Source organism: Leptodactylus fuscus, chromosome 9 (assembly GCF_031893055.1).
Source record: "Leptodactylus fuscus isolate aLepFus1 chromosome 9, aLepFus1.hap2, whole genome shotgun sequence".
NCBI lineage: Eukaryota > Metazoa > Chordata > Amphibia > Anura > Leptodactylidae > Leptodactylus > Leptodactylus fuscus.
This window is the reverse complement of record NC_134273.1, coordinates 53,929,018-53,950,635: the sequence shown is the minus strand read 5'-3', so window position 1 is coordinate 53,950,635 and position 21,618 is coordinate 53,929,018. Positions and strand designations below refer to the sequence as shown.

Genomic DNA, 21,618 nt, shown 5'->3' with positions numbered 1-21,618 from the left:
TTTTAAAGTTTTTATTTTTTTTACTGTTTTTTTTGGGAGATTCTATACATTACTATTGCAACTGCTCATAGACCCCCCCCCAAAAAAAAAAAAAAAAAAAATATTTTTTTTTTTTGCTTGACTCGAGTATAAGCCGAGGGGAGCTTTTTCAACACAAAAACTGTGCTAAAAAATTCAGCTTATACACGAGTATATACGATACTTACTTTATATACACATTCTATATCTATTTATTTATGCACAGTCATTCTAAAGTCTATCTTTTTGATATTACTTTCTAGACACTTCTTTCGTACTTGTGATTTTTAAATTACGTTTTTTTGAGTTGGCTTATTGACTATGTTTATTGTGTGTCTTGTTTCCATTGGTTGTGTGAGATATATATATATAGTGGCCTGGTGAAGATGGCAGGTTGGTGTTGAAGTGCGTTGCCTCCTTCCTGCCCCTTTGGAACTAATAAAGGCTTAGGTCAGTGTCTAATTTCCGTGTCTACTACCACCTACTTTGTAGACTCGTCTCTGGGTAAGAGCTGCAACTATCTGTTCTTTTTACTACTTGCTTATTTGAGCTATGGGCACCAGGCAACATTTATAATTTTTTTATTTATTTTTTTTAAACTGCTAGTGGTTTTCTGCATGTTCTATTTGAGCAAAAATGCACTGCGTGAACACAGCCTTACTAGGAAATCTTGTGTATCATGAGGCCAGATTGCATGATGGCCTGTAAAGCACAGTCAATGTACAGTGGGGCAAAAAAGTATTTAGTCAGTCACCAATAGTGCAAGTTCCACCACTTAAAAAGATGAGAGGCGTCTGTAATTTACATCATAGGTAGACCTCAACTATGAGAGACAAAATGAGAAAACAAATCCAGAAAATCACATTGTCAGATTTTGTAAGAATTTATTTGCAAATTATGGTGGAAAATAAGTATTTGGTCACCTACAAACAATCAAGATTTCTGGCTCTCACAGACCTGTAACTTCTTCTTTAAGAGTCTCCTCTTTCCTCCACTCATTATCTGTAGTAATGGCACCTGTTTAAACTTGTTATCAGTATAAAAAGACACCTGTGCACACCCTCAAACAGTCAGACTCCAAACTCCACTATGGTGAAGACCAAAGAGCTGTCAAAGGACACCAGAAACAAAATTGTAGCCCTGCACCAGGCTGGGAAGACTGAATCTACAATAGGCAACCAGCTTGGATTGAAGAAATCAACTGTGGGAGCAATAATTAGAAAATGGAAGACATATAAGACCACTGATAATCTCCCTCGATCTGGGGCTCCACGCAAAATCTCACACCGTGGGGTCAAAATGATCACAAGAACAGTGAGCAAAAATCCCAGCACAACGCGGGGGGACCTAGTGAATGAACTGCAGAGAGCTGGGACCAATGTTACAAAGCCTACCATCAGTAACACACTACGCCGCCAGGGACTCAGATCCTGCAGTGCCAGACGTGTCCCACTGCTTAAGCCAGTACATGTCCGGGCCCGTCTGAAGTTTGCTAGAGAGCATTTGGATGATCCAGAAGAGTATTGGGAGAATGTCCTATGGTCTGATGAAACCAAACTGGAACTGTTTGGTAGAAACACCACTTTTCGTGTTTGGAGGAAAAAGAATACTGAGTTGCATCCATCAAACACCATACCTACTGTAAAGCATGGGGGTGGAAACATCATGCTTTGGGGCTGTTTCTCTGCAAAGGGGCCAGGACGACTGATCCAGGTACATGAAAGAATGAATGGGGCCATGTATTGTGAGATTTTGAGTGCAAACCTCCTTCCATCAGCAAGGGCATTGAAGACGAAACGTGGCTGGGTCTTTCAACATGACAATGATCCAAAGCACACCGCCAGGGCAACGAAGGGGTGGCTTTGTAAGAAGCATTTCAAGGTCCTGGAGTGGCCTAGCCAGTCTCCAGATCTCAACCCTATAGAAAACCTTTGGAGGGAGTTGAAAGTCCATGTTGCCAAGTGACAGCCCCAAAACATCACTGCTCTAGAGGAGATCTGCATGGAGGAATGGGCCAACAACAGTGTGTGCCAACCTTGTGAAGACTTACAGAAAACGTTTGACCTCTGTCATTGCCAACAAAGGATATATAAAAGTATTGAGATGAAATTTTGTTACTGACCAAATATTTATTTTCCACCATAATTTGCAAATAAATTCTTACAAAATCTGACAATGTGATTTTCTGGATTTGTTTTCTCATTTTGTCTCTCATAGTTGAGGTCTACCTATGATGTAAATTACAGACGCCTCTCATCTTTTTAAGTGGTGGAACTTGCACGATTGGTGACTGACTAAATACTTTTTTGCCCCACTGTATATAGAAATGTACATATACACTTGCATATATACTCTACATATATGTGTAAGTACATATACAGATTATATATTCACACAAATACATATATGCGTAAATATGTATATGTAGATATTCACAGATTATATATAAACTAACATCTGCCTGCGACTTAGTCTGCAGGTTGGTGTTGGCGCTGAGCCGCTTATATTTAGCCAATTGCTGTTGTCGATGATCCGTCTGCTCCTGTCTCGGCTCTGCTATATTGCTGCATGTGCGCAGCATACCCAGCTGTATGTATATCTCTGCATATGGAGAACCTACTGAGCTGTGCTACAGCGCTGCCTAATCTCTGCTACGTCTGGCCATTTGGAGTACACGGGGCTTCTTAGGTCAGTGTCTGAACAGCTTCTGTGGTGGAAACGACTGAACGGATCGTGCTGATATTTGCCACAGTTCGATTAGCCTGCTCCCTCGGCTCTGCTACTTCGCTGCATATGCGTAGGATACCCAGCTGTATGTATATCTTTGCATATGGAGAGCCTACAGAGCTGTGCTACAGCACTGCCTAAGCTCTGGTACATCAGGCAATTGTACAGGGGTATGGTTATGTGAGTGTCTGAGCAGCCTCTGTGTTACAAACGGCTGAATGGATGTTACTGAAATGTGCCACAGTTCTCCCCCCTCCACTATCAGAGGCAGACCAACACATTCCTCCGTCGTACTCACCGAAACTCTACACCCGATATATTCCTCTTGCCCACACACAGCCTGCATGTTTCGTAGTCTCCTGATCTTCCATGAGACTCCACTTTCTTCAGCTTTCACACTGGCCAGTTTCATCCTATATAACCCCACCCACAAAATAGCGTGTAGCTCCGCCCACCCAATAGCATGATCCTATCTGACAACGGCTCAGTGAGCTGTGATGATGTCATCATGGGTCCTTTAGTGTAGGGAGAACCTAAATTCGTGCATAGCGGTCGTGTAGTGATGTGATTTACTGGGATAAAAAGTAGCCCGTGTTTTAATTGGGGTTCCAATCTATGTATGTGGCGAATTTCAGGCAAATCCATTCAGCCGTTTTTGCGTGATTGAGGAACACAAACATCCAAATACACAAACTTTAATTTATAATATTAATAGGATAATGTTGCATGTCGGGTTTTTCTGTCTGCTTGTGAAGTCGGACATCTTCACTTGCGGACAGGGAAGGACGGGCACGGAGTGCAAAAGAACGCACCCGATGCCCATTGAGATGAATGACAGGTGTCACTGACACAGCTAGTGTCCGCTCCTAGTGTCCGTGACAGATTTTGAGCGGACACTAGGAGCGAACACTACATGTCGGACACCGAAGGTAGTGTTAACGCCCCCTTAGCCCTGGAAAAAACCCTTTAATTCAGGCAGATATTTATAGTACGTACATTTGTAGTAGAATTCTACTATGGGTGTTATGTTAAATACCCTCTTTACACAAACTCATTAAATCTTTAATTTCGACTTGCAGATTATGTGGGGGACCTTAATTTTACACTATAGTTAATTAAAAAAAATTGTAATAGACAATCAAAAACAGTGAGTGCGTGTGAATGAATTACCAAGGTTATGTTGTGTTATGGTTGCTTAATCCTACTAAAGTTTGTATGTTTGTATGTTTGTTCCTCAATCACGCAAAACGCCTGAACAGATTTGAATGAAATGTGGCACATAGATAGTTTGAAACCTCGATTAACACATAGGCTACTTTTTATCCGAGTAAATGACATGGCTTCACGACTTATGAATTTATGTTCACATACTATATTACACTGCTCTTGCCAGCAGTTTATCTCAGATTACATAGCTTTATCCGAAGCTATGTAAAAACTCAGCTAACATAAGTGGATTATGTACATGCATTTGCATATTATCTGATCTGCTCCAGGCAACATGCTGACACTGGATGGGAAAACATCTTTAATCTACATTGGCAGTTTGCCAATTTTAAATATGTCTGGAAAAAGAAAGTCAAATTTGTCGCAAACAACGAGAGCTATGAAGGTAGCCAGAAGTCAACAGAGTTCTCCTCAAGCGGAGCTGAGGGGGATTATCAACGCCAATAGCACTATAGCATTATATGGCGTTCTAGCGAGCTGCTGAGATGCCGGAACAATCACAGGCACGGCGTGAGGAACAAGTTCAGTAGCAGACCAGCTTGAGAGCTGCCGAAATGCTGGAGCAGGCAAACAATCGATGGCTGAATATAGCCCCCAGTACTGCAAGAGAGCTAATTTACATACCGACAAGAACCGGGATTGTAGGCAAACGGCCGCACGGAGAACTCAACGAAAGGTAGGAGAAGAATAGCCTTTCTTAAGGCTATTCCAACGTGGTACTTAAGAGAAAATGTCATCTGAATGATAAGATCCCTTTAAGTTATGATATACCGTCTACTACCTTTTTCTGTACCTACTGTCTCTGCAATGCCTCTACCTTGGAGCTTTTGTATTTGTAGATTGTATTATCCATGCTACTGTAACGCACTGAATTTCTCCATGGTGGGACTATTAAAGGATTATCTTATTTTATCTTAAAGATACCTGTCAATAGTAAGCACAATACTTACAAATACATCTCTCCTCCCTGTTCTAATTCTCTCCTAATTGTCTTTACTATACCTCTTGTCTAATGTAAGCACTATAGTCTTTGGAGAGCACTCTAGTACAAGACATCGTATGAGCTGAAAATTACCTTCCAAAATATATTTCATTTGTGAGCCTTACCAACAAATAAAAAAAAAATGAATGAATCAGATGGGGACGATATACCCACAAGCATGCAACAGTAAATCTATGAGGGAAAGGAAGGCAGGGTACAGTGAAATGAGGTAGTTTATGGTGGGGGCAAAGAGTACCATGTGACATGCATGTAGGCATTCAGATGTAAAATGTGGAGGGTACAGTTAGGGGCTAGATTTTTGTTTTTATATGCTCTCTTGCAGGAAAGAAGATGACCGATTGTTCCATTATGTTTCTTTCGTGTTGAGGCCAGGGCTTCGACTCTCATGGTGTTATGGACTCTACAGTAGGTGGGGATTATAGCAGACTGAGGCATAACTAAGTTCCTGGGCCCCAGGGCAAGATTTATAATGGAGTTCCTTCATATATCATGTGAAATGTATGAATGGGCCACTGTGGGACATTATACTGTGTTTAAATGGGGTGTTATACTATGTGGAGGCCAGGAAAGGGCCCGCTATGCCATGAGGCACCCAAGCCAAAAGCACGCTATGGGGCCCAGTCTTTGCTAGTTATGTCCCTGTTTATATTTATTATATCCTGTCTGTGTATATATACATGCATGCATGCATGCATGTATATGAGTGTATGTATCTGTGGGGGCCAAATCAGTTTTTTGCATTGAGCACTAATTAATACAGATGAAAGAATTAATTGCACTGTTAATAGAATCAGGCCCCGTTTACATGGTGGAATCTGGCGCGGATTTTGCCCCTAAATCAGCGTCAGATTTTTCCCTCACTCTTCCTCCCATTGAAAACAATTAGTGCAGGACGCTGAAGAAAAAAAAAAAAAAAAAAAAAAATTATTAAGTGTCCTGCTGGATCTTGCCGCGGATTCTGCAGATGATTCGGAGGCTGCGGCTTGAGACTCCCCATTTATTTGGGCCTAATCAGCAGTAGAAAGCTGCAAGGGCCCGCTGGTGCTCTGTATCCACCACCATGAGCTAGGAGCAGAAAGTGAAGAGGAAGCAGAGGCACCTATGGGCCTAAAATTCCTCTTTCCTTTCTGATGTCTGAACAAGTTCTATCTGCTCTTGTGGAATGGACTGTATTACCCCTCCACTCCAGTAGGTCCGCCTCAGCAAAAACAAAAAAAAAACAAAAAAAAAAACACTATTTCAGTTGTTTTGGGGTTTTTTGTTTTTTTTTTGCTGCAGTGGGTATGGGTTGCTCCAAAAGGGGCCCAGTGAAGCTCAAGCTCAAGGGGCCCAAGTACCCACAAAAACCTTGAGCAGGCCCTGGATAAGTATAATAATGGCATCTTCTTCTGATCGCTGAAGTAGTGTCCAGACTATCCAATTAAAGGGCCTATTCACACGGAGTAAAATGGCGTGTAATTTGGAGTGTAATTTTTACACATGTAAAAAATTTACACGTGTATTTTGGAGTTTTTTTTTTTGTTTGTTTTTTTTTTTTTTTTTTACACGTGGCGTTTCAGTAGCATTTACGGAGCGTTTTTTGGAGCGTTTACGGACGCGGTTTTTTTTACACTCGTAAATGCTCCAAAAAACGCTCCGTAAACGCTAATGAAACGCCACGTGTAAAAAAAAAACCACTCCAAAATAAACGTGTAAATTTTTTTTACACGTGTAAAAATTACACTCCAAATTACACGCCATTTTACTCCGTGTGAATAGGCCCAAAGACTGCAACAGTCATGTGCAGTAGCTGGACTGGTGCTAGGGGTACTTAGGGTCCATTCACACAGAGGAAAATGGCGCTGAATTTGGTGCTGAAAAAAGTCTCCCATTGACTTCAATGGGTTCCTCTTTCTGCTAGCAGAATTTCAGTTCTGCTGAAAAAGGAACCCATTGAAGTCAATGGGAGGCTTTTTTTTCAGCGTGGAAATTTCAGCGCCAAATAAAGCGCCATTTTCCTCTGTGTGAATGGACCCTTAGATGGCATCAGATGGAACCCTACTGAGTATGTAACAGAGCATTGCGGAGCGAGTTCCAATGCCATACTGTGAGTCTTAAGGAGACTCTGTGGGCCATTTTATTCATCTCCTGTATCCAAGAGGTGCCACTGTGTGCTGAAACACTAATAAGAATAATAAATTTATTTATATAGCGCCAACATATTCTGCAGCACTGTACAAATTGTAGGGTTCAAATACAGACAGATACATAACAAAGAACGTCATTTCACGCGCAAGAGTTTACAATCTATGAGAAGGTATGTCTCTAACTGAGAAACCTATTCTGTACAACGTTGACCTTGTAGTCCTCCAGTTTATATGGCCTAACTATATTAAAAATTTTCATTTAAAATTTTCCCAAGACTATGACGTTGTTAACCCTATTGCTTCATTAACACTTGCATTGCAAGGCCTTATTCTCACATAGAGATTGTACCAAGGCTCCCCAATTGCAGAGAGCAGAAAAAACCTTGTCAGATTCAGACACTGACAGGTTTGAGATTGTAGAACTCTGAAGGGAATGGCAAGGGCTAGTCAGATAAGTGGCCATATTGACATCCCAGTGGATAAATTTAACTTATGACATAAATAGAGATGAGCGAGTACTGTTCGGATCAGCCGATCCGAACAGCACGCTCCATAGAAATGAATGGATGCACCTGGTACTTCCGCTTTGACGGCGGCCGGCCGCTTAACCCCCCGTGTGCCGGCTACATCCATTCATTTCTATGCGAGCGTGCTGTTTGGATCGGCTGATCCGAACAGTACTCGCTCATCTCTAGACATACACACACAATACCTATAATGCAACAGGTTTTGATAGATGGCACTAAATGCCAAATATCTAAATGTAGAATTTTTCATATTTTGAAACTTACTTTAAACCGACATTTGGCTGCAAGAATTTTGGCAATAAAAAAGCTGCTAGAAACACCATCAAAATGCTATGTGTGATTCCAGTCTAAAGCTCTAGGTAACGAATAGGTTTGGTTACTGGGAGATTTATGGTCACAAACTGAATTGCACATCTGGACTTGTCAAAATTAATCCTCCATTCATCTGGAGATTTACTGTACATTTTAGACTACTCAGAAACTTGTATGAACTTCTTGAAGGAAAAGAAGTCTCTTCGTGGAGATGAATGGACAGAACAGTTCAATGTAAATACAACAATTCGGTGACTTGAAGAATTTTCTTGTAGGCTTGGCAGGTATGAATAGTACAGCGGTAAAACAATGCGGGCTACCTTCTCCTCACGTTGTGAGTTAATAGAACCACTTCAAACCCCACAGATTTAGCCACAATTATTAATTATTTGGTAAAATGGTATTTGCTAAATAATCCCGCACAATTTAAGTCTATTGAGAAAAAACTGATTTTCTGTTAACACAACAAAAGCCATTTTATCTTAAGCTGTTGATTGATCCATTAAAATACACTGGGCTACATCCAAATATTAGCTGAGCAGCGCTTGGTGACCCACATTTCAGACGCAGCATCTGCGCCCAGCAGTTAACTCCACACACAACTCAATATCAATGAATAATTTAGTCTGCTATATGGAGCCTTTCATAAACAAGACGACTTTTCATTAGGTTGTTAAACATCAGCATTTCATTTCTGGTTAACACAGGACACACTTCTATTCCAGCCGCATCGAGGATACAAGTTTAGAGATTTTCTATTAAACAGATATAGCAGAGTTAACCCAAACAGTGTGGATATGTTCTCAATGAAGTCAACAGAAAAAGTCAATGGAAAAATATTTGTCATTGATTTTTTTTGTGGTCTTCATTGATAACATATCACATTGCAGCAGTTTAAGCAATTGCAAAAGTTCAGGTTAACTCTTTTATATCTGTATATTTTGGCCTTTTTAGGAGCATTATAAACCATCCTAAAGTTATAGGACTACATCTCTCCATTTCATTGAAAAGTTATTGAGATATTCTTTTAACGACAGTTTTAAGAGGCTTCTCAGAGCCTCAGCTACATTCCTGCACTGTGACGTCATGTCTGCTCTATACCCAACAGTCTTCGCTGCTCTATATAGAACATTCTGTGCCTCCGCTTACAGGCAATGCAACTGGAGAGATAAGATCAACATCATCTTTGACTAATCCTTTCTTCTTCTAAATTGATACCCGGAGGTTGTTATCTTGCTCTTTATTGAATCTTGTTTATTAAGTCATTATTTGGTATAGTTTAGAGACTGTGGCCTTGTTGTGCTGCTCATATGTTTTCCTTTGTGACCCAATCTTCTCTTATTCCAGCACAAGTTTGTCTTCATGAACTGCTTGGAGTCAGTGCAATAATGTGTACCGTCACTTCGTGTGCATAATGCTTATATACAGCAACGCCATATCAGATTTGGAATTGCAGGACATGCAATTGTAGAGGAGTGAAGGTAAACCTCTAGCTTGTAGTCTTAAGTGGGTGTCCCTACCCAAGACAAATTAGCAGCCTCTGTTTGCTGAGTTATATTTGGTGTTATTCTCATTTCACTCACCAACGTATGATTGTTGTATTTTGAAGCTTTGTTATTACTTTGTACTGTGTTATGTTGGCTGCTGTCTTCTTATACAGGTTCAAGTGGAGAGGTGAATTGTAATTCCATCTATGTCAGAGGTGTAGTTAGGGGTTTAGCATGGGGAAGAGAGGCAAACATGTCAACTGGGCTCCCAACAATGATATACCAATACTATCACTATACAGTCTGTATAGTGGAAAAGTCCAGGTCAGTGGCGAAACTAGGAATGGCGGGGCCCCGTGGTGAACTTTTGACATCTTCCCCCCCCCCCCCCCCCCCCCCCCCGACACCGAAGACCTTGACCTATTAAGAGAAAAAAAACTGCAGCAGTAGCGGCTGTCGCCATGTCCCTGATGCACCGGGCCCTGTGGCAGCAGCCTCTGCTGCTACGGCAGTAGTTACGCCACTGGTCCAGCTCTAAACAGGACTCCGCAGACAATTTAGGTGAATACAGCACAGGAACATTTACTGACTTACAGGTGACGTCTTTGCATATAATCGCTCACATTTCCCGTCCTTTCCATCCAGACTGCCATGAACAATGCTTCCAGCTGTGTCTGTAAAGTTTGCAACACAGACATCTTTGGGTCCTTACTTTTCAGACATCTGATCCACATTTCCCTAACTAAACTATCTAATATAAGGATTAATAAAGTGCCCTCTTAAATAGTGCCCCTTATTAATAATGCAGTGTTTTGACACCTGGAAACTCATGCTGAACATCTGTATGAACGGGATCGCGACACTTGTGCAAGTGCTGTGTTTACATTGTATTATGTATTTCATAGTGGTCATGTAATGTAACTGAAGCCTCATCTTATACACTTCTATGGGACAAGGCTACAATTACATCACATGGTCACGATAAACAGACAGTGTGCAATGTACATATGGGGCCACCATACTTGTACGTACCCCATGAACCCCACTGATCTCTTACTGATGATCTATCCTGAGGTTAGATTATCAATAAAATGAGATAGAAAACCTCTTTACTACAGTCTGGGTGCCCCCTTAATTTAATACAGCCCAACTGCCTTCTTATAATATCCCCTGATTTAAATACTGTCCTCTAACAATCTCTTATATAAATGATACCCCTTATATTCATAATGCCTTCTAATGATCCCTTGATGCCTCATATAGTAAGTACTCTAACTGCCCCCTTCCTAAAAAAAAAAAAAAAAAAAATAAAAATAAAATAAAATAAAAAAAGTCCTAATCACCTGCCTACAGTGCCTTGATGCACAGAGCAGCTGCCTATTCTATCTCCTCCCTTACAAGATGCCGTGACCACACACACAAGACATCTACCTGGAGGAGGCAATGCTGTAACTTCATTGCACCTGCTTGTACCAGGAAGCAAAGCAGACATCTTGTCCGCAGTTACATCTTGTGAGCCAGAAAGCCTGAAGTGGCTTGTGGCAGAGTAGGAAGCTGAATGCTTCCTGCTCTAGCATGCATTTCAACTGTATATGTGTCATTCAGATACGTATATAGTTAAAAGTACTGTTGTGTGCGATTTGCAGTTCTGTGCGCTGCTGCACACTAGGTGACATGTTGGATCAAACCCTTATTTGCCAAAAGCACAGTTAGGGCTTATTTACTTAGACACAAAATGCGGACATGTGATATCTATATAAACCACAAACTTTATGTGCAACCATTGATTTTAATGTGCTCATGCAGATGTCCGATTGTTTTCAATGCTTTACTGTGCTTTTAGTAAATTCAGAGAATTCAGTAATGGTTTAACCAAAAATAATCAGGATATATTATCCCAGACATCACACATCCATAAAATGTTGACATGTGGATAAGTCCTATGACACAGTGCTGCAATTGTGGGAATTAATCTGCTGCATTAATGCACCATGTAACTCTGGCCTGGGGGCGGTTTCACACTTTTTTTTTGGAAAATACCACTGAGATTTTGATGAGTTTTTTGAGCAAAAGCCAAGGTGGATCCAGTAGGAAAGAGACGTCCTTCTTTTATATTTCCCATACCTTCTAGATCTACTTTTGGCTTTGGATCAAGAACTGTACAAAAATTTCCAAAATAATCCTACATGTGAAATCACCCATGTACAAGAAATATTTGATTTAGCAAATTGAGAAAACAGAAAAAAAAAATCCAAACATTTTGTTTGCAATTATTTCAATAGAACATAAACAAAAGAAACAAGACCCCTCCAAGCGTAGCATCGCAACAATAATAGGTATAAACATCTAAGTTCAATATTGTAGCACATACCTGCAGCAATTTACAAAATACGGTGATGTCTGGTATGTTAGGGTGACATATTACATAAAGGATGCAAAACTATGATATCACCAAATATGCCATAATGACATCATTTATACCTTTATTGTTAATATTGCTAGTGATTCTTACGTTATTGCTAGTTGGATAGTTTTTAGTTAAATTAGAATCCAAAATGTATTTACCTAGTTTTATAATGGAAAAATCTTTACAGCAAATCTTCATGCATACCCTCCAAATATACAAGAATCCCTTTATAATAATAACGAAAGGACTGAGAGAAACTGTGGGTCATATGAGCTTCACTAAAAGTCTTTGTAGCATCTGTAACAAATGTCCCCAACATCCCTGAAAGCCCCAATGACACTATTCTCATTCACTCCCTCCTTGCTAGTCTTTCCGCCATGATCAGACCCTGGATAGATTTGGGCCTGTCGTATTAGGTGGACATTGCTGACCATTAGAAATAAACTGCAATTTCAATCCCCCCAGTCTAGATTTGGTGTACACAGTCTGGACCCATCATTTATCTATCCGAAAGATGGCCCATCTGCAAGACTCGAGTCCTAAATTCTCAAACCTACACCTTTTGAGTTATTATGCAAAGGAAACCCTTCAACACAGGATCTCATTATGGATATCTATAGTTTCCGATATGTATAGTTTCCTCTTTAACACCCCCACCCCACACATACACACAGCCTGATTAGATATTTCCTACTTGCTAACATGCCTTTATCTGGGCAATGGGCTTTTTTCTTTTTGATCCATCAATTCTGTTGGACTTTTAGTGAAAGTAGTATGGTACTGCTTGAGTGTTTTTTGAACCATCCTTGACCTTGGCATGTGAATATGTATATAGACGGTGCTGCTGGTATTGTCTTTACATTATATGGGTTTGTCCTGATATCCAACCTTCAGTTTTAATACGGTTTTCCTTTTCTTGTATGTAGGTTCTAAAAATTCAATAAAAACTCAATTTTAAAAATGGAACCTATATGAAGTAAATTTGGTATAGACCCAAGCTCTTTGAACTAAACCTAGTAGAGGCGAGTCTACCATTTCCAAATATGCCTCTGTTATTCAAGTTTAGAGCCCAGGGAGTCTATAGCGGAGACCAAAGCCCAAGAAAGCTAAGGCATGCTCACAAAGCACGTTTCGTCTCATTTGCATATGAATAAAATGGTGATCTACATGACAATGGGGCTCCAAAACTGAATAACACAGACGTATTTGGAAACTGTACAATCATCTCTACAAGGCACTATGATCTGTTTACAACCAGCTAACAAATTCGCTCTACATATTTCAACAGATTTAATTCTTTTTAAATAGTTTAAGACATTTTGTTGAGTTTCTGATTTTAGGTGCAGAAAATCAGGTCAGTATACATTCTCCAGCAATAATTCTTCACACGCTTGCCCCTATTCTTTACTAAATGTTTTCATTTACTGAGAACTGTGTTACCCATTTGTATAATGTAGTCATTGATCCCATGCCATTTATTACAATATAATGCTATTATTGGGTGAGCGGGTCATTCCTGTAGCAGATGCACCAGCACCCATCGGCAGTGAAGGAAACATGTCAAGCATTGTACCACTTAAGTGAATGTGACCAATATCCATATGGACCATGAAAATGTATAGTAATCACCAAGATTCCCATGCCTCTTTGTGAAAGAAAAGGTTTTATGGAACAACAGGCATGATGTAAGAGACGTCACCACATTGCACCTACTGCTCCCAAGACATTGGGAGCAAGACACAGGAGACAAACGGTAAAGCAAGGAGCAGATGGCTTCCTGCTTCACCATTGTATTCAACTCATCTGTACCCAGAGAAAGCAGATGAGTAGGAGTTGTGACATAATGGGGTGGTTCAGGCCAACAGCCCAGAATAGCGAGACAACAATCTAAATGGTGGACTGTCCCGCTGTGCCAAGGGAGCCCCCCACTACCAAAGGGCCTGGTGTAAGTGCACCATTTGACCTATGGATAAAGCGACCCTGGCGAAGAGCTCCTGACATTCAGATTGTATAATATTTCATCACTGCTCCAATGTGCACCATAAGATAACCTCACTAGGGTAGGTTAATAGACTAATACACCTTATTGATATAAGCAGTTGTCTACATTGACATACTTTGGGAGAGAACTTTGAGATATGCTGTACATAAATATTACACACTCCAGAGTGATATGTTATCTTATTCCCATACCTGTCCATCTACCTTAGGCAGTAAACATCACAGACATTATCCCATATCTACGAAAACACAAAGTACTGTTTCTCCCTCTGTCCCACTTATCACAGTTTACCATTCTCAGACTAGTTGAAAAGGACCTTTAGAGCTGAATTTAATAAATCCGTAAGTCTCATTCACCTCAACATAATTTTTGTTTTGGAGTTTTATTAATACTGAGTACAGGGCATGTCCAACATAGCAAAACCAGTAGTTATATGGTCCTGACTGGTACTGAATTAAAAGGTTGTGTTGCATGTACACATCTATATATATCCATGAACCCATGCATATATATTTCATGTTAAACAAGAAATATATATAAATGCCTGTGTGTACCGAAATATCAATGGTACTGCACATTCACATGTACAGGATGTTCATAGTAGGATTCTCCAGTAACACACGTTACTTCACAGTAACATCTGTGAAAGCAAATCTATGGCACACAGTTGTAGGTGCAATTCAGGGATCCAATTTATTCACTGGTAGAGATGAGCGAATACTATTCGAAACTGCCGTTTCGAATAGCACGCACCCATAGGAATGAATGGACGCAGCCGGCACGCAGGGGGTTAAGTGCCCACTTCCATTCATTCCTATGGGTGGGTGCTATTCGAAACGGCCATTTCGAATAGTACTCGCTCATCTCACTGGTATTCATAGGTAAAATTATTTTGACATACAATAAGCCACAGCCATTGTATATAAAATGTTTTACATTATATTTCCAGATCTGAGACAATTGGTGACATTTTGGTCATCCTTGACCTTTCTCAAGCCAGATCTGTATGGAGTCAAGACATATAATATGAGTGTTTATGGCTAATAACAGTATAGTGCTGGAGGCCTCCAGCCAAGTACATCAAAACATATCAAATGTGCATAGGTACAGAAACAGGGGTAGGGCTAGGGGTACTTGACTACTTTTAGTAAAAAGTCCACCATCAAGTAAAGGTTCAAGCTGAACATATCCAGTATTTACCACATTTTTTGGATGATAAGACATGGCCGATTATAAAATGTACTCCAGTTTTAGACAAAATTTAGAACAATTCTTTAATATTAATTAAATCTTCTCTGATGGTCAAATGAAGTAGAAGGGTCTGAACCACTATTTGGTATGCTAGGGAAGACAAATGGAGGGGAGAATAACTAACAGTTCTCATTCAAAGAGTTTTCTGTATTTTCATGACTATGAAAATTGTAGATTCACACTTAAGGCATCAAAACTATGAAGTAACACATGTGGAATTATATAATTAACAAAAAAGTGTGAAACAACTGAAAATCTGTCTTATATTCTAGGTTCTTCAAAGTATCCACCTTTTGTTTTGATTACTGCTATGCACACTCTTGGCATTTTCTTGATGAGCTTCAAGAGGTAGTCACCGGAAATGGTCTTCCAACAGTCTTGAAGGAGTTTCCAGAGATGCTTAGTACTTGTTGGCCCTTTTGCCTTCACTCTGCGGTCCAGCTCACCCCAAACCATCTCGATTGGGTTCAGATCTGGTGACTGTGGAGGCCAGGTCATCTAGCATAGCACCCCATTACTCTCCTTCTTGGTCAAATAGCCCTTACACAGCCTGGCAGTGTGTTTGGGGTCATTGTCATGTTGAAAAATAAATGATGGTCCAACTAAACGCAAACCGGATGGAATAGCATGCCGCTGCAAGAGGCTGTGGTAGCCATGCTGGTTCAGTATACCTTCAATTATGAATAAATCCCCAACAGTGCCACCAGCAAAGCACCCCCACACCATCACAACTCCTCCTCCATGCTTCACGGTTGGAACCAGGCATGTAGAGTCCATCCGTTCACCTTTTCTGCGTCGCACAAAGATATGGTGGTTGGTCATGAAAATACAGAAAACTCTTTGAATGAGAAGATGTGTCCAAACTTTTGGTCTGTACTGTACACAAAAGGCCCCATTGGTGTCCCCAAACTATGTCCTATTGGAGTCTACAAACAATATACTGTATGTGGTGCACTAATGGAGAATTATACTGTGGAGGGGTACCAACATTACATTATACTATCTGGGGTACACTATTGGGATATGTTATAATGATCTATTAATGCCACATCACAATATGTTCCTTAATGCCCCCCACAAAGTATAATTCCCCATTAGTGCCTCCGCCATCCCGCATAGCAATAATGCTTATGAGTAACTCCACACAGTATTCCTCTAGAAAGAATTGACACCAACCGTGGTCAAGAGAAGTTCTCATCTCACAACTGCTGTCCCCTAAGTATTACGCTCCAGTGCAGGCAGCAGTGATGATGCCGAGCTTTACACTATTGTAACGTTTGAGGTGTAGGCGACAGTAATTGGGAGATGAGCGTTTCTTTTGATGGCTGCCATAATGAAAGGGCAAGGTGGCAGGGGTCAGGACAGTTGGTGTGTACTATATAGTAAGTGACATATGCATAAAAGGTATATGCAGAATGAAGAGGAAAGCAACAAGGATCTAGAGGCATATACAGCTTCCAAACATTGTTGAGTTGTGGCTTATGTAGCTGTATGTTAGGGAAAAGGGTGGTCTGGGGGGGGGGGGGGGGGGCACCAAAAAGATGGAATGCATAGGACGCTGGCAAAGTGTATGGAAAGCCTTGCCACTACTGCAGCCAGTGGTATTGGTGGCATCCCTGAGCTGGCTTATAATCATCAAGAAGTACAAGAGGATGTGACTTCCATTGTGGGTACCATCACACAACCGCATACATGCTGGTCTGCTCATGGTTGGAGAGTGCAGGATACAAGTACACCGTCTTTATCTTGCAGGTGGTCATGTGGCACACTAAGATGTTGGGAACAGTGGTGGGATGGATGTCCTTCACTGCCTAACATTGGAATTGGACAGAGGTAGATTCTGGCCGAAATTTGGAGTGGAGGTGGAAAATTTAAAAAAAATTCTCACAATTCCTTTCCGGGAGCGCCTCCTTATCATCCCATTGCCCTATCATAGCCCTAGGGTGGACCTAAATAGTGAGGGTTTCTCATCTCTACCTGGAGTTGAGACCTTTTACTGTTGGGAAACGCACTCTTAACATTCTCTGGGGTATTAGGACGCACGTGAGGATAAACCTATGCTGAACTATGAGCCCACCGACCCCTTGCAGACTAGTTCACGCTCTAACTTCAATGACAAAGTGAAAAACCTTTGCCCAGCTATAATGGTACCAAAAACTCTGTAACTGCCACCCCGCAACACCCTGTATGAGGCATTTCTATAGGCGTATCTCCCCTGCGAATTCCAACTAGGACATCATTACTAATTGAGGCCTAATGTTAGCAGTTGTGAGTCTGTCATATTACAAAGACATCAAAGTAACATTACGCATGCTACAAGGGCGTAATACTATCTAGCAACAGTCACATCATAGAAGGTCATCACATTATGTGACATACACAGCACTGACACAACATTGGTAAGCAGGTGATATTTCCATCACAACAAGGTCACTAGTGACCTATATTAAGTGGTGACTCTTCTCAACCTCCTTACACTTGTGCTGTCTGGCTTTTTAATGGATAGACACAACTATACCAAACTTTTATAGAACAAGAAGCTCTGTTATGTTCTGTTTATCTTTAGAAACTTGGAGACAAGATGTTTTAAAAGGAAATGCGTAGGAATGGATCACAACTATTTCTGCTTTTGAATTCCTATAGTCAGTTTAGAAGAAGAAGATGATGATAATGTAATGAAACTGATTTCCTGAACAGCCTTACAGCAGATAGCGGCAGAAACTAATAGCATTGCAAACATGATCACATATTAGGTTAAGACTAAGAATTGCTTTTCCCTATTTGCTCTAGCCGCCTAAGAACTCTGGTGCATGTCAGGAGGTTCTGTGCATCAGATCCTTAGATTGTAAGCTCTTGCAAGCAGGGCCCTCAGTCCCATTGTGTGAAATGATGTTCTTTGTTATGTATCGGTCTGTATTTGAACCCTACAAATTGTATAGCGCTGCGGAATATGTTGGCGCTATATAAATAAAATTTATTATTATTATTATAGATCTGACATCTAAGCCAGCTAGCATTCAGAGAGTTTTCTGGTGCAAACTATACTAAATCTTTTGGGCCAAGGTGTCCCATGTCCCACCCTGTCTTCTCATCCTGCCTGGCTAGCAAGCCTGGCAAAAAATATAAGTAATGTCACATCTGTTGTCAGTAAGCAATAATACAACAAAAACAAATACACAACTTTTCCGCTCAAAAACTGGCATGCTCAGTTTAATAATTTCCCCCATTGAGTCATTCCTGTTGGCATGTTGCTGTCAGTGATGATCTAAATCAAAGAATTGAGGTATACATTATAGGGGCGGACACATCTGGCTCAGTACAGAATTGTGTACGTTCGGGGTTGACGTTAGGAAATATGCATTATCAAATCACTAGAGACTACTAGAAGGGATGGCGATGGGGGCCCTTGGTGGTTATGGAGTGAAGAATCTTTCCACCATGCTACAGTTCAGGTACCAAGGTAAATCTAAAACTCCTGCATTGAGAAACAAAAAGGTACAATAAAGTAAATGTACAACCACAGTCAAACAAGTTATCCAGGACTATGATAGTGAGCTCCACTTCCTCTTTTCAGGCAGTGACATCACATCCATTGGTCACATGCCATACTGGCACGTAATTCCATTCAAATGAATGGACAGGTGTTGCTATACCAAGCATAGCCACTATACAATGTAAGGCGCTGTGCTTGGTAAGTAATGCGGAGGACAAGGCAAACAATATCATAGTCCCAGATACAGTAAAAGGGGTTATTCACAATGTCTACTTGTGCAGACTGTTTCTGTGAGATGGGAGATGTTTAAGGCCAGAACTCCACAGCCCTTTATCATCTGTGATATGCTGTATTGCAATCTGAGCCAAGATTACAGCATGAACATGTGAGTAATATATGAACTGAGATTGTTTGCACTAGGACGGACTGTAACTTGTTTAGTTTTTTTTTACAATACACTTGTAATGCAAAAGAAATCTAATATAGGCTAAGAAATAACTGTATGCAAGTGGAATAAGGCCTAAGATACCCAAACGGCAGATTTGTTGTTACTGCCATTACTTCACACTTGCATGTTTAGGTCAGTAGTCGAAGGGGTTGTCTCATTAAAGACACTTATTCCGCATTCACAGGATAGGGAAAAATCTCAGATCATTGGGGGTCCAACTACCGTTACCCCAATGGACAGGAGAATGGGGTACCTTATGCCTCCACCATGAGAATGGACCTGAAGCAATCTGACACGTATACCTTATCCTTAATGGGACAACCCCTTTAAGTATTTAGAAGGTAAAGTCAGTACTAGAATAAAGACAAATATAATGGAGTGATTTGTAGTTCTTCCATGGAACATGGCTTGTACCATTCCTGATTTTAGCTTGGAAATACTAACCAAAAGACACTAGTGTGAGAGTAGCTTTAAGAGGACTATTCACATTAGATTTTTGCAAGCCAAAATGAAAATACTGAGACTGTTCAGTCGTCATCGGGTTTGGCACAATCGGCTGCTCCTGGCTCAGGGTCACCCAACTCGAGATGGCCGATTGTGCTTATTTAATAACTAAACTGCCCCTCCATATGATAAGGAGCAGTATAGTATGAAATATTGTCAAAAGCAGGCAGGCTCAAAAATATTACTTGTGACCCTAAAACCAACCATAACAGAACAACAATAAGAAAAAGAATCAGCCAGAAAAAAACTGCAGCAATATTATGTAATAAACATTTCTAAGCATTGTAGCAATGACAGCAAAGATAAAAACTGGTCATCCATGTCTAATCTGTATCACTGGAAGCAAATAATTTCCTGCAGTTTTTCCAATTTTACTGTATTTCTACTATGATGAAGTTTCTCTTAAAAACTAGTCCTCTTACGGAGAGAGTCACTTGAATGAGACCCCAAATATTCAGTAACAACTCTTACTAGGACAACGCAATCTGAACAAAACAATGCAATGTGCTCTATAGTATATGGCACTTAGATCAAGCTGGTATGCCTACACATTGGAGCAATGAGGAAGGCGCCAGACCGTTGTCACAATGCGTAACCTCAGTTTGCACCCTCCCGGTGCATTCCACCACATAGTGCATATCCCTGTACTCATTCCCTCAGTCATTCGACTGAAGATGGTGGTATACAGTATTGAGCAGAGCAGATTCATGATTAAAACCTACTGGGCCACCAATTTCTTTAAGTTACGTCAGATGGTGTTTGTGACGTAACAGAAGAGTATACAGAAATTGGAAACAACAAGATCATTGATCCTATCTCATGGAGAAGACTGTCCAAAAAAAGTTGCACAACACAAATAGTGACATGCAACATCATCTGGAGCAGTCGCCTACAAAACCACTGGAGACTGGGAGATCTTATTAAATGTGTCAAAGAGCTGAAAAAGGGGCAAAACTGTATGTGTATGTGTCACCGCTGTCCAAAGCTCCATATTCTGAGGATCATGTTGCAGGTTGTTTTCTTCAGATTGTTTCCTAGCAAGAATTATTACAGAAATCTAGGGCGACTTTCCCTGTACATACAGTATGATAATGATAAGGATGTAAATGTCCATCTTCTTCTTGTACCAATATTGGGCACTGAGGATCATTTAGATGTGGTTAATAAAATTAAATGTACAGTAATGGGATGTAAAAAGTCTGCAGAAGATGCACAGATGATTTTCACTGTATTTATTCTACGGTCCATTAGTGTGACAGTGTAAACTTGGACCCCACAGTCACTACAAGCGCCACATTCAGTTGTGCACGGTGTGTGATAGACTTGACACATCTTGATAAAAGTTTGCTTGCTAAAACACTTTGCTCTTTTTACAGCAACTCTTATAAGTTGTCCTTCTTAAGACAAAAAACTGGTGCCCGTCAGTAATAAATCTGGAGCATTTAAGGACCGACAAAACCACACCCCCTTGTCTATTGAAAAGCCCAAGCATCAGTTCTTTTCAGTTGGGATCAATGATAAATTTGCGTAAACCAAGCGAATATTCTGGTGCAAAAACCTTAGTAAATGTGGACCATTATTATTTTTCATTTGGCTGCAGGCACAATATTATGGAAACAGGGTCACCCATGTCAGTATGGTCTAATGATAATGAGTGTCTGTATCATATTTACTACACGTCATATAAATATTTCCAGCATAACTAAACTTACAGGACAGGCAGCCATACCCCCAGCCCCTTTGCACTAAAGGGTACAGATTTATATTACATTATATTAACCCATCATCTAATAGTTTAGGAATTTCTTGTAAATTTTATGGCATATCCTGAAACATTCACAGCCATGACTAGGTGCGGTGGTCGTGTAGCCCGTGTATATTGTATTGACAGCCACCAGAGGTTGTTGTTGGTTATCAGCCCTAGCACAAGGTTGTGGAGGAAGAGTTCATTAGTGTTCACCTTCTGCCCTATTGTACTATGTCAATGAAAGACAATGCATCTTAGAAATGCCAGTGTTATTTACAGCTAGAACACATCTGAGGTTATAGGAATATTCAAGGACGGTCGGCCCTGCTCACTACTACG

General features: G+C 40.6%; 1 protein-coding gene across 2 annotated transcripts in view; it reads right to left on the bottom strand.

Annotated features, from left to right (window-relative positions):
- The window catches only part of C9H1orf21 (chromosome 9 C1orf21 homolog), a 77,059-nt gene that overhangs the window by 54,443 nt on the left and 998 nt on the right, over positions 1–21,618 (bottom strand). The gene's annotated exons all lie outside the window — the stretch shown is intronic.